Raw genomic sequence first — 2,678 nt, 5'->3', positions numbered from 1 at the left:
AGTAGATTCCATGCTCGACGCTCGTAGTTATGTATATATCAGTGGCGAAGAGTGGAGGTACGCTGTTAAGATACAACATAAATAGTGCACACAAAACTTTGTCAGTTATACTTATTTGTTTTCGTTGAACTAATAATACAATTTACAGAATATGGCGCTGGTTAGTTGTTTGTAAATTATAATGGATTTAAGTTTTGTACTATTCCATTTAAGTCGTTTTATCGGGTTTCGCCCTCAGGCATTATGTGTACCTACCTACTCACCAGTGGCGAATGGTGACTTTTGGAAAGAGGTAACTGTGGAGATCTGAGCACACTTGTCAGGTATACCTACGAGAAATAAGAAGATAATACGATGTTACTACTAATAAATGACAACGACACACTAAAAGTGCAGTCATGACAACAGTATTATGCGATTTAGGCTCTGCGATAGTAGCCTACCATCAGTGGCGCACCCAGGATTTAATATTGGGGGGGGGAGGCAAGGAGGAGAATGTAAATTAGTCCTATAGGCTCTTTTTCTTCTTCACAGCCTAATTTCTTGTTTATCGGTCTTTTGTCTACTGCACTCGGTGTACCTACACCATGGTCCCCATATCTCGAAGCGGGCCCTTAGGCTAAGATATTTGGGGGGCCCTCTACCTACCGCTAAGATTAAAGGCAGTGTGAAACACTACATTAACGTTTTTCAAATTGTGTTTTAGTTCAAAATAAGGGTACTAATACAGTGAATTATTGGCGATTTTTAACACATCTACTTTAATAATGGAGCTGTCGAGTATTGACACATAATAATCAAAAAATATATTGCAAAATTATATCAGTAATTGAAAATGTTCATGGCCATGAAGTATAATAGCGCTTTTTACTATTATAGCTAATTTATGACGTGTGTTTATTTCACTTATCTGTTCAACCCGACACACCGGGCCCCCCACAGCCCAGGCCCCCAGACTAGAGCCCTGTCAGCCCTCCCCAGCCATGACCTACACCACTCTGAAATTCGGGTGGACACCGAGAATTTTTTGACAGTTCCATTAGGGATTGGGTTTCTAAAAAAACCTGACATTAGTGTTTCGAAATTTTTGTGTTAGAAATTAAAATGTAAGAAATTTTTCAAAAAAGGGTGCTGGAGAATTATTACAAATCATTTTTTTTGTCGTGTTTTTATTTGTCTAAGCCCAAATTTTTATTGGCTAAATTTATTGTCTTTCAATTTCAATGTTTAAAATCATTCTGATAATTTTCATTTTTGGGGGGTGCCAGGGCCCCTTGCCCCCCCCCTGGGTGCGCCACTGCCTACCATATTTCATTTAATTCGATGGACTGAGGTTACGTGACGTAAAGTCCATATGAAAAAATATCATAATTCCTTGACAAATAATCCAACATTTATTTACGTTAAGACAGATCACGTGCTGTGGTATATCTTTTTAAACCTTTGCAGATTGTTTTGTAATCTGTATACTTAATACATTCCTACAATATACGACATCTGTCGTTGGCAAATTAAAATATTTTTATAGAATATAAAATAATCAAGCGATTAGGTATATAAATATGTCAATATACAATTAAAAATATTTTTCTTAAGAATGTAGGCCTTAAATAATCGCCTAGTGTGGAGTCTTCGCCACTGCTACTCACCATAAGATAAATACACACTGACAATGAATACAGTTAATTTTAACATATATTTTAAATTAATACAATAAAAGTATAACAAATAAATTATGAGTTGTTGAAATGTTTTAAAAATCCCTACCTTATCACTAATAAATCAATCAATAGGCTGATAAATCGTCAAAAGCCTAATAACGGATCAATAGGTATAATACTACATTCAAGAGGTAGAAAATCGTCAATACTGAGAAAACAATGGCAACTATTGGGAATTTAATGGAGTTAATTAATGAGATATATCAGTAATATATATATATATATATATATATATATATATATATAGCCCAATGCCTGAATAAAAACGATGTATAAGTGCGAGTGAGAAAGTATTCGGCACCCTTATAATCACTGCGACACGCGCTAGAGTAAGATAAAAGGTTTACATATGTGTGAGATAATTTGCTGTAGTGTCGCCGTAGTTGCTGTAGTTTGCTGTAGTGCTGTAGCTGCCGCCAAATCTTAGTTTGTTGCATAGCTAAGCGTCGATAACCTGCAAGCGCGTGTTGCTAAAATTGATACTTTTTATGTTAAACATAAAGTCAGTGGAAAATATTTTTAGTTAAATAAGTAGAACAGATGGTTTTGTATGTTGTATTAAAATGTGGTAACCGTACTGATAAGCAAGAGGATGGTATTACGTTTCATAGGTAAGTTGATACATGTTCGTGATAATTTATTTGTATATTATTATATATTTTAATATCAGTGACCTAGTGTTTCTTTAAAATAACTTAAATTATGGATATCTTTACCTAATGGTTGCATTTTGACGGATGAAAATACTATATGACGTAAAAAAACAGAAAATTATATTTTAATTCTGAGCGTCTAGTGCGAGCACTTTGGGGGAGCACTAGCGAAATGGTCTATGGTCTCAAACATTTGTGTACGAATGCGTTCGCTCGCTCACAAACCAAACGCACGGCACGCAGCTTCATTTAGCAATGCAATGGGTGGCGTCTAGATATATCTATAGTCTAAGATATAGCCACT

This window comes from Rhyacophila brunnea, unplaced genomic scaffold, assembly GCF_057557595.1.
Source record: "Rhyacophila brunnea isolate RB1 unplaced genomic scaffold, BYU_Rbru_1.0 scaffold_3, whole genome shotgun sequence".
Lineage (NCBI taxonomy): Eukaryota > Metazoa > Arthropoda > Insecta > Trichoptera > Rhyacophilidae > Rhyacophila > Rhyacophila brunnea.
This window is presented reverse-complemented; position numbering follows the sequence as displayed.